The following is a 12,214-nucleotide window of genomic DNA, read 5'->3' as shown; positions in this document are numbered from 1 at the left end:
CATGTCATCTTCTAGTTGAGTTAGAGCATCGTGCACATTGGGCAGTTAAGACTTTCAACATAGACATTGATGTTGTTGGTCTTCATAGGAAGTTACAATTGAATGAGCTTGAGGAAATTCGGAATAAGGCTTATGAGAACACTGATATTTACAAGGAGAAAACAAAGGCTATCCATGATAAGATGATCCGTAGTAAGACATTTTCTGTAGGGCAGAAAGTGTTGCTTTTCAACTCTCGCCTTCAATTGTTTCCAGGTAAGTTGCGCTCTAAATGGATTGGTCCTTTTGTTGTTACTAATGTCTTTCCCTATGGTGCAGTCCAAATTCAAAGTTTAAAGATGGGACATGAATTCAAAGTGAATGGACACCATTTGAAGCTTTACTATGAGTGTTTTGAGGAGCATGTCGTGGAGGATGTACCTCTCCATGCCGTTGGTCCTAGTGAAGCTTAAATGGAGGTATCATCCGGCTGGAAGACGTTAAAGCAAGGGCTTCTTGGGAGGCAACCTATGTGTTCAAATAAAGAGACCATGGAATTTCCAGCTCATGCAACCAAATTTTCTTTCTCTTACCCTTATTTTTATTGTTTTGCCATGATTGTCTTGTTTGCTAGTTCTCTTTTGTTGCTTTCTTGATTAAGTTTAGTTTTGAAACATTGAGGACAATGTTTGGTTCAAGTGTTGGGGGGTAAACATATTGCTTTTCATGACTTATCTTCGAATTTCACCACCTATCACTAATAACGTTGTTATTCACTGTTTTAAAGTGTTTTATTGTGTGTCGTGTATATATATACATATACATATATATATATATATAATTGAAACTTTTTGAGAAAATACCAAAAAATAGTCGTTTTTGTTGCTTGTTTGTGTCTTGGGGTATCTTCCAACACAATGATGAGGATTTGGTTTTTAATTGCATGGCTGTTAAAGAAAGTTACATACACGGGTGGAAGTTTGATATGCTCTTTGGTTAATACTTAGTTGTAGTTGTCATTTACAAATTCACATGTAATCACAAAGAAAAAAAATCTGTTTTTGTAACATGCTTGAAGGAAGAAACTCAAACTAACGCTACAACCCTGTGAAACTTGAGCCTATTCTTTGTTTGGAGAGTTATTAATCTGTGATATTCTTGTTTTCTAAAGTCATTGCATGATCTCATTATTTCTTTGCTTGGTTGCTACTTAGAATGCTTTTTCATCATTTTAGTTCCAAATACTAGAACTCATGCCTGTTTCATTCAAAGAATAAAATTGATTGCATAACAAATAATAAGATGAAGTTGTTTAGTTACCACCAGAGCCAAAAAGCCTTATCCCTTGCATATGTTTTGTAGGTTTAAACTCTTTGAGCCTTATTTAGCCTATTTTCTTTGTAAGCCTGCATTATCCCTACCTAGCCTAGCATAGGAATATTCATACCCCTGTTCTTAAAGAATAGTGAAGCATGACTTGTTGGGAATTCGTTTTGATCTACGATCTGCAAAGAAATAAGTGTGGGGGAAGGATTTGTTCTTTTGAATCCGGTGAAGTGTAGTGCTTATGTTTTATGTTTCAAAAAAAAAGTAGAGAAAGGAAAAAAAAGAGGTTGAAAAGAAGTGAGAATGAGTTCATAAGTGTTGGTTGTTGAAGAAGGGTCCAAAAATGTGAATTTGACCCTAAAGTTATATGAATCTTCCCTTTGTGTTTAAAGTTGGGTACTGCAATCAAAAGTTGAATTCTAAGTGTTGATTTCATTACTTTGCTTACTATCACTTTAAGAACCTTTGTTTATCCTTAACCTTTCTTTGTTAGCCAATACCTTAGCCTCATTATAACCCTTAGACTTTTATCTTGGTTGTTGTGTGTTTCAATATGTGGAGTTTGAAATTCGTACGAGCATATGAAATTCCTGGTTCTCGCTTCTAAGTAGTGGCATTCCGTTTATGAGATCATATACATGTTTGTATTAATAATTCCAGAAAGTACCTTCTTTTTTATAACATATGTGAGTGCTAGTCTACATGTTTACATCAATCTTCTCACATATACTTAGTATAGGGAGTGTAGTCAGAAAATTTGTGTGAAAATAGAGAGTATATCCAGTGAGGAATTGAGTGAATTCTCTAAGGCATGTTACTACTTTCAAATGTTGTTTTAATTGATTAAATGCGAGCTAGTGAGTGGTTACTGCGATTAAGTATAAGCTCGAGGGTAAGGATGGCTAAAATCTGATTAAGTATAAGCTCGAGGGTAAGGATGGCTAAAATCTATGTGAGTAGTGATTTTTAACATGTCATGTCTCATTGGAAATCCCTGATGCAATTGTTGAAAGGTTTAGGTTTTGTTTTATTTTCTTTGTTTTGCTCGAGGACTAGCAAAAGCTAAGTGTGGGGGAATTTGATAGGAGCATATTTATGCGACTTTCTTATCTTATTTCTTTGCATTTACTTAGATAATTGCCATTTATTTTGGTAATTTATGTTATTTTCGTATTATTGTAGGTCCAATTGGGAAAGATAACAATAAATGGCAAAATGGAGCAACTTGGAGCAGTTTTGGACTTGGATTGGACAGCAGGCTTGGATAGCATATGGGTTGACATTTTTGGTGTTTAAATGGTGTTGGATTTGTGCGAAAATTCACTAGTCATGATTGAGTTAAGTAAATTCTTGGCAGGAGTTTCATGCTTTTCATAGTTACGAATGCTTCGTCAATGCTCGTGATTTTCACAGAACTTAATGACCTTCGAGATGTATCTCTATCATGTTTTTCATAGTTAGGGAACTCGAGAAGAATAATTTGATTGCGTGGCTGAGTCCAATTCAATAAACCTAGGAAAATCTTAGAGTTAATTTGTGCAGTTCACAGTTAATTTGGGGCATTGTCATTCATGGTTTATAGAAATAATAACTGGAAATCGATTTGTATGCATATGTTTCATGTGTGGAGAACAATTCTCTAGCTAGCCTTTCACTTATATCTTGTACAAGACCTAATTCGTTTGATGCTATTTACTTTATTTTTGTTAAAACTCGTCCAAAAACCCCCTCAGTTCTTATTTTGTGTTAGTCTAGCTTATTTTTCAGTTTTTAAGTTTAATTTGTGTTGATTAGCATCCCTCCTAATCCGCTACTTAGAACGATCCCTACTTGCCCATACTACAATGAAGGCCTCTCTTATATATATGAATGAAGATACTATTGTACAAAAATTCTTTACAAATGAATGGTGTGGACATCTCCTTAGGTACTTGTCAAATTTTTCATGATGATTTTTCACTTTTTGCTTCCACTTTTTCTGAATTTCTTGAAAGTGTCTGTACTGTTTCTAAAACGTGGACTAAATTATTTGTCTTCTTTTTGCTTTGTCTCCTTTTGCTTTTGTTTTGATAATGGCCACGTGAACTTACTGCATGTTCTGCATTTTGCTATATTTTCCTGGACCACTTTCAATAGTGTAAGGAATGCTTTTCTCTGATATTTTAGGGTTTCTCAAAATTCTATGTCCTAATGGTTAAAAGGAAGTATTTGAGGATTTTTGGATAGTTTTTCCCAAAAAACAAAATAAATAAATTAAAAAGAAAGAAAAAAAATAAGGGCAATTTTGTCAAAATATTGCTAATGAATAATGTTTTTTAGCTAGCTTTTAGTATAGAGTAATGTTGTGAGTTTTTTTCCTTATAAAATAGCAATTTGAAACTTCTCCCCACTCTAGGGAGCTATTTGGACGAATTTAAGACTAGTAAGACTCAAAACACTAAATTGGATAGATTTAAACACTTTTCTAACTAATCTAAGACACTTAATTAAAAGGGGGATTGATTTGGACGAAATTTAACTAAACTAAATAGATTGCAAAACAAAGTAAATTAGGTGATTTGAATGGTGAAAACTTAGCCAGATGATCCTTCTCCACACATGACATATGCATATAAACCAATTTCTAGTATTGTTCCCTTAGACTATGAATGACAACACCCCAAGTTAACCGTGACAGTACAAATTAACTATCAGATTTTCCTTAACTCATTGAATTGGACGGGATATGCATCATAACCAAATTATCCTTCTCAAGTTCCCTAACTATGAAAAGCATGATAGAAAAACATATCAAAGGTCATTAAGTTCTTTGAAAACCATAAGCATTGACGAAGCATTCGTAACTATGAAAAGCATGATACTCCTCCTAAGGATTTACAACACAATCATGACTAGTGACTTCCACTACTTGTGAATATAAGTTCATAACGATTAGGTGAAACTCCCTTATACTCTAGCATCAAGTTCATGCATGCAAACTAAGTATGCATTCTCGATCAACATACATAAACAAGTTTTAATAACTCAGATAAGCAAATCACATTCAAGACTCAAGAAACAATAACTGGATGTAATCAATTCATATAAAGCATATAATCATGGCTTCGAATTCACCTCTAACTAAAAAGAAATTAGTTCCTCATGTCTTTGAAAACATAAAACCAAATTGAAACAAACATTGAACTAAAACTAAGGATATAATACACCTAGGAATGTCCAGCAATCCAAGCTTGAATGGCAGGGCACAACTCCAAGCGTCTCCTCTCCTTCCTTCCTTGCAAATTTGCGCACAAGTATGTATTTTCTAATGTTTTGGCTCGTGTATGTGTGGTGTAGAATGAATATGGGGGTGGTGATCTGATTTTTGCGACAGAATGATGTATTTATAGGCTAGGCACGACATAAGGCTTAGTAGGAATATGATTGTCTAACCAAAACCCAAGTGGAATGGGTTAAAATAATCAGAAACCAAGGGGAATTAGGCTAGAGTTACACGGCACAAATTCTTGCAAGGAAGGGGATAAATTCGATCTAATTCAAGAGGGAAAAAGACTAGGGTTTGGCAGAAATCCAAAAGGAAAAGGATTGCAGGTTCTAGAGCTTCTAGAAGAGGGGGAGACACCATATTTGTAGGGAATTCTAGAAGGAGTGTTATGTGGCTGAGTTTTAGAAGAACAAGGCCCAAAACATGCGGCACCAATGTAGGAACAGATAAGACTTCTAGAAATCAAGTATTTAGGTCCCTTTGTAGCTAGATTTAAGGCATGATAAGATTAGGATATGATAAGATAAGGTTTGTTTGGATAAGATAAGGTCAGATAAGGTTTTGGATAATGTTCATTCTTTTGAGCTGATTCCTTATCTTCTTTGTCTTGGATTTATTTCTTCAACTCTTTAGCACATTCCTTGACATCTTTGGTCTTCAAATTCGTCCATTCATCTTGCTCCATAAGTAAGTTATCCATTTCAACCCAAAACTGCTCTAACATGCTCCAAAATGCACTTTCTTGCCAACTTTGTCATTTGGACCTACAAACACACAAAAATAGCTTAAAACACTATAATAAGTAGAAACTAATTATGAAAATGCAAGAAAACAAGCTAACTAAGTTGCATAAATATGCTCCTCTCAAATTCCCCCACACTTAGCTTTTGCTAATCCTCGAGCAAAACATAACCTAGACCTTCCAACATTCGCCTCAGGGATTTCCAATGAAACATGACACGTTAAAAATCACTACTCCCACATATTTTAGTTATCCTTACCCTCGAGCACACACTTAATCATAGTCACCACTCGCTAGCTCACATTTAATCAATTAAAACAACATTTTGAATGTAGTAACATGCCTTAGAGAATTCCCTCAATTCCTCACCAGATATACTCTCTATTTTCACACAGATTTTCTGACTACACTGCTTACACTAGTTATATGTGAAAAGATTGATGCAAACATGTAGACTAGCACTCACATATGTTATAATCAAAGAAGGCACTTTCTGAAATTATTAATGCATGTATATATATATATATATATATATATTATCTCATGAACGGAATGCCACTACTTAGACACGAGAACCAGGGATACCATATGCTCATACCAATCCCAAACTCCACATATTGAAACACACAGCAACCAAGATTAAAGTCTAAAGGTTGTAACGGGGCTAAGGGTATTGGCCAACAAGGAAAGGCAAGGATAAACAAAGGTTCTTAAAGCAATAGTAAGCAAAGTAATGAAATCAACTTAGAATTCACTCTTGAATGCAGCAAATAACTTGAAACACTAAGGGGATTTCGTACATACTTAGGGTCATATTCAAACTTTTTGGACCTTTTCTTCAACAACCAATAGTTGTGAGTTCTTTCTCATTTATTTCACAACTTTTTTTCTTTCTTTTTCCACTTTTTCTTCTTTTTCACGTTTTTTTTTCTTTTTTTTTTCTCTTTCTACTCGTGTACATAACCTTCCCCCACACTTGATTTCTGAAATATGTTTGATCACAAGGAATTCTCTCTAAGTCATGCTCCACTATACTTTAAGAACAAGGATATGGATAGTCCTATTCTAGGCTAGGTCGAGGTAATGTGGCTAACAACAAAAATAGGCTAAATAAGGCTCAAAGAGGTTAAACCTACAAAACAAATGCATGGGATGAAGACTTTTTGGCTCTGGTGGTAACTACTAAAAAACTTTATCTTGTTATATGTTATGCATTCAATTTTAAGCTTTGAATGAAACGGGCATGAGTTCTAGTATTTGGAACTAAAGTGATAAAACGCATTCTAAGTAGCAACCAAGCAAAGAATAATGAGATCATGCAACGACTTTAGAAAACAAGAAATCACAGATTAATAACTCTCCAAATAACGTTTAGGCTCAAGTTTCTTAGGGTTGTAGCGTTAGTTTGAGTTCTTTCCTTCAAGCATGTTACAAAAACTGATTTTTTTCCTTTGTGATTACATGTGAATTCCTTAATGACAACTACAACCAAGTATAAACCAAAGAGTATATCAAACTTCCACCCATGTTTGTAATTTTTCTTTAACAGTCATGTAATTAAAAACTAAATCCTCATCATTGTGTTGGAAGGTACCCTAAGACACAAACAAACACACAAAAACAACTCTAAAACGACTCTTTTTGGGTTTTTCAAAACTTTTTCTATATTTTTTTTTTCAAATTTTCGTATTTTTCTTTCAAAACACACTAAAAACACTTAAAAACAATGAGAAACAACTCTAGTGGTGCTAGGTGCTAAAAACCCACGAATTTTCAATAAAAACACTTGTTTACCCCTTACACTTAAACCAAACATTGTCCTCAATGTTTCAAACATAGACTCACACATAAACAAGCACACGACACAACGAACAAACATGACAAACATGGCAAAGTAAAAGCAAGAAAGAGTAGAGTTTAAGAACGCAAATCTGGTTATGATGCTGGAGCTTCCTAGTTCTTTTTTATTCACATGGGTTGCCTCTCAAGAAGCGCTTGCTTTAACATCTTTTAGCCGGACGATACCTCCTTGTAAGCTTCATTAGGGCTCACGGTAGGGAGGGGTACATCCTTCACGACACGCTTCTCAAAACTTCCATGCATTGGATCTATGAACGAAAGGGGATAGTGATTCTTCTTGATTGTGGCGTTGAGCTTCCTAAAGTCAATGTAAACGCTCCCACCATCTTGGATTCGATTGGATACCTGCACCAAAGAAGGTAACAACCTATTATTTGAAATGGGAATGAAAATTGGAATAGGTGGTTCACCAATGTGCTGCAATGAAGTGGCAGCACAGTTAACAGATGTGCAAGAGGTGCTCTCGGCCAGATTTGATGGTTTGAGGGTTGAGGCGTGTTCCTTGTGCTTTACTTCAATTCCCTCTTCGTTGGTAGTTCGAGATACATCATTCTTTGATTGGTGCTGCTGAACGTTCTTGCCCTAAATTTTTAATCACATCTATGACAAAACAAGAACGAACATCATTAGGATTCGTAACAGATTCAGAAACTTTAAAGTTAATCATATCGTCACCAAACTCCATAGTTAAGGCTCCCTTGGCCATGTCAATCTTTGTATGGGTTGTTTTCATGAAAGGTCGTCCAAGTAAGATTGACGATGGTGGAGAGTGGCTTGAGTCCTCCATGTCAAGCACGTAGAAATTTGCAGGAAAAACAGGTGGTCTACCTGCACCAAAACATCTTCCAAAACTCCTTTCGGGTATGCATTAGATCGATCGGCTAATTAAATAATAACACCATCATTTTTAAGCTCTCTTAGATTCATAGATCCATAAACAGAATATGGCATGACATTAATGGAAGCACCTAAATCTAGCATAGCATGTTCAAACCTTTTATTACCAATTACACAAGGGTTAGTGAAACTACTTGGATCTTTGCATTTAGGTGACATATTTCTTTGCAACATTACAGAGACATTCTCACTTACATGTACCACCTTTTTTTCCCGAATCCATTTCCTTGTTGTACAAAGCTTCTTAAAAAACTTAGCGTACTTCGGGATTTGCTTTATAGCATCAAGGAGCGAGATATTGATATGCACTTTCCTAAACGTCTCCAGAATGTCTTTTTCATCCTTCTTTCCTAGCTTGCATAAACCTGCCAGGAAAGGGCACATTTAGTGGAATAGAACTAGAAAAATTCGAATTTGTACTTACCTTGCTTGTTTTGGATGGCATATAGAGCTTAGGAGGCTGCGGCAAGGGTTGTTCTACCCTTGCCGTGGGTTTGTCCAATGTTTCATCTTCTTGCTACAACTTTTCATCCTCCTCTTGGCTAGATTTTGACATTTTAGGGCTGGTTCCAACCTCTTTTCCACTTCTTAATGTGATAGCGCTGGTGGTTTCAAATCCTCCATTTGGATTCACAACGGTTGAACTAGGAAGTTTGCCTTGTTCTCTAAACTGCCCAAGGAACTCTGAAATCTGCCTTATTTGCTTCTTCATGTCACTCATCTCCTTGGCTTGATTTTGTTGGCCCTACGTTAAAGAAATTAATTCATCAATAATTTGAGCACAATCTATTGACGAACCTGAGTTTGGTTAGGCATATTGTATATGCGGTTGTGGAAGCTGCGCAGGTTTTGAATAGAACTCCTCATATGGCTACCAATATCCTTCGTGTTGAACTTGTTAAGATTCCCACCACATAGAGTTTGAATGATCACTCCAATCTGAATTGTACATGTTAGAAAACAAATTGTTCCCTGATTGATTATGATATTGATAAACCCAGGTATTGACATTCTCCCAGCCTCTTTGTGGACATTGATTTGCTTGATATTCTTGCCTATAAGACGCACCAAATGTGGGGACACTTTGCCTTGTGGCCCTTTCGATATATTGCGTTAACTGAGAAGTAAGATTCGTTATTTGAGCTTAAAGATTAGCAATTGTCATGTCTTACTTCTCTAGTACCTAAAATCAAAGAAAGAAAACGAAATCAAATATCAACAGTAAAATAAACAAAATAGGGTGATTAGCAATTTTGCTAATTCCCGACAACGGTGCCAAAATTTGATGTGAAAATTAACTTGACACACAAATTAAACCCTATTAAACATGTAATTGTAGTATTAAGCAAGTATAGATCGTTCTAGACTGGGGATTAACTAGGGCTGCTAATCAACACAAATAAGACTCAAAAACATTAAACTAGACTCTATAGACTCAAAACAGACTCAAAACACTCAAAACAGTAAAACTAAGTTAAAAAGACTCAAAACAGACTCTAGGGAGCTATTTGGACGAATTTAAGACTAGTAAGACTCAAACCACTAAATTGGATAGATTTAAACACTTTTCTAACTAATCTAAGACACTTAATTAAAATGGGGATTGATTTGGACGAAATTTAACTAAACTAAACAGATTACAAAACAAAGTAAATTAGGTGGTTTGAATGGTGAAAACTTAGCCAGATGATCATTCTCCACACATGACATATGCATATAAACCAATTTCCAGTATTGTTCCCTTAGACTATGAATGACAACACCCCAAGTTAACCGTGACATCACAAATTAACCATCAGATTTTCCTTAACTCATTGAATTGGAATAGATACACATCACAACCAAATTATCCTTCTCAAGTTCCCTAACTATGAAAAGCATGATAGAAAAACATATCAAAGGTCATTAAGTTCTTTGAAAGCCATAAGCATTGCTGAGGCATTCGTAACTATGAAAAGCATGATACTCCTGCCAAGGATTTACTTAACACAATCATGACTAGTGACTTCCACTATTTGTGAATATAAGTTCATAACAATTAGGTGAAACTCCTTTATACTCTAGCATCAAGTTCATGCATGCAAACTAAGTATGCATCCTCAATCAACATACATAAACAAGTTTTAATAACTCAGATAAGAAAATCACATTCAAGACTCAAGAAACAATAATTGGATGTAATCAATTCATATAAAACATATAATCCGCTTTGAATTCACCTCTAACTAAAAAGAAATTAGTTCCTCATGTCTTTGAAAACATAAAACCAAATTAAAACAAACATTAAACTAAAACTAAGGATAGAATACACCTAGGAACGTCCAGCAATCCAAGCTTGAATGGCAAGGCATGACTCCAAGGGTCTCATCTCCTTCCTTCCTTGCAAATCTACGCACAAGTATGTATTTTCTGATGTTTTGGCTCTTGTATGTGTGGTGTAGAATGAATATGGGGTTGGTGATCTGATTTGTACAGAATGACGTATTTATAGGCTAAGCATGGCATAAGGCTGAGTAGGAATAGGATTATGTAACCAAAACCCAAGTGGAATGGGTTAAAACAATCAGAAACCAAGGGGAATTAGGCTAGAGTTACACAGCACAAATTCCTGCAAGGAAGGGTATAAATTCAACCTAATTCAAGAGGGAAAAGGACTAGGGTTTGGCAAAAATCAAGAAGGAAAAGGATTGCAAGTTCTAGAGCTTCTAGAAGAGGGGGAGGCGCCATATTTGTAGGGAATTATAGAAGAAGTGTTATGTGGCTGATTTTTAGAAGAACAAGGCCTAAAACATGTGGCACCAATGTAGGAACAGATAAGACTTCTAGAAATCAGGTATTTAGGTCTCCTCGCAACTGGATTTAAGGCATGATAAGATTAGGATAGGATAAGATAAGGTTTGTTTGGATAAGATAAGGTCGGATAAGGTTTGTTTGGATAAGATAAGGTCGGATAAGGTTTTGGATAATATTCCTTCTTTTGAGCTGATTCCTTATCTTCTTTGTCTTGGATTTATTTCTTCAACTCTTTAGCACATTCCTTGACATCTTTGGTCTTCAAATTCGTCCATCCATCTTGCTCCATACGTAAGTTATCCATTCCAGCCCAAAACTGCTCTAAAATGCTCCAAAATGCACTTTCTTGCCAACTTTGTCATTTAGACTTATAAACACACGAAAATAGCTTAAAACATTATAATAAGTAGAAACTAACTACGAAAATGCAAGAAAACAAGCTAACTAAGTTGCATAAATATGCTCCTATCATTTATATAAAAGTTTACCAAATACTTAGATAAAGTTTACCAAACACTCAACAACTTTATTTTAGAGCTATTTATTCTCACAACACATTAGAAACAACTTTTTTATTTTTTATTTTTTAATTTTTTTAAAAGCATAGCAATGCCAAGCAAACCCTTAGAAGATAAGCTATGTGGTAAAAAAAAATTAGGATTTAAGACCATGTGGTGAATTATGTTAGGATTTAGGCCTAAAATTATAAATTTTGTCTAGTCTCTGTTAATTATTAGTACATGAGGCTCACATGTGAAACTAAAAAAATAAAGTTAGTCTCACATATAAGCTCCACGTGCTAACATTTAACGGAGAGTTCCGTTTTAGCCTAATATGTATGACTAATGGAGAGTTGACATAATTTTTAATTTTGGGCCTAAATCCTAAGAGATTCCACCACAGGGTCTTAAATCATGGTTTTTTTTTTAATCACAAAAGTCATCTGCAGGTTTAAAGGAATCCATTAAAGGACATGGATCCAAAGGTCCATATTCAGTCATCTGCAATTTTTTTTATTAACGATTGTTTTAATGCTTCTACAATGTAGACTCAAAGTAGTTCTTTTCTCATATTTTTTTAATAGATTTGGTGTTTTACTGGAGAGTATTAATTAACTCATGGCTAGAGAAAACCCTAGAACTGCTTGAAGAATTGGAACATATTGACCAAATTCATAGGCCAACAATGATACAAGGGCACCAAATGGGTAGAAAAATCATCAACTAATGAACTGACAAAACGAAAAAAAAAATTGCAAAAACCTGATTAATCTATCTACATATGTGAACAATAATAACGAATATATGATTGTGTTTTGCTTACCTAATGGTGATTTTTCTGTAGATAGTAGG

The sequence above is a fragment of the Malus domestica genome, chromosome 12 (assembly GCF_042453785.1).
Source record: "Malus domestica chromosome 12, GDT2T_hap1".
Classification (NCBI taxonomy): Eukaryota; Viridiplantae; Streptophyta; class Magnoliopsida; order Rosales; family Rosaceae; genus Malus; species Malus domestica.
The sequence above is the reverse complement of the archived record's forward strand: the minus strand, read 5'-3'. Positions refer to the sequence as shown.